The following is a 373-nucleotide window of genomic DNA, read 5'->3' on the forward strand; positions in this document are numbered from 1 at the left end:
CAAAAAAAAAAAAAAAAAAAAAAAAAAAAAGAAAGAAAGAAAGAAAGAAAGAAAGAAACCTTTAGAATCAGTTGATAGGAGTTTGGCGATGCAGGTTCAAGAAGTCCTAGAACTTTTTCTTTTAAAACAAAGGATGTTAGTGTGTGAATTGTTTTTCTAAACTAAAACCTCAGTATTCAGGCTTAACTGTAGTGTTGGCAATTTGTGATAAATAAATGGGTTTTGGGTTGCAGTTGGGACTGGTCTCTAAAAGTTTTGCCATCTCTGCCCTAGGATGTTGCGAGAGGAGCTTAATGGACAATTCTGGTGTGAGCTCAGAAGATAGGAATGCCAATAGCAATACGGGCACTAAAGCCTGTGCTAAGGAGGTTTT

This window comes from Octodon degus, unplaced genomic scaffold, assembly GCF_000260255.1.
Source record: "Octodon degus isolate 3935 unplaced genomic scaffold, OctDeg1.0 scaffold00002, whole genome shotgun sequence".
Taxonomy (NCBI): domain Eukaryota; kingdom Metazoa; phylum Chordata; class Mammalia; order Rodentia; family Octodontidae; genus Octodon; species Octodon degus.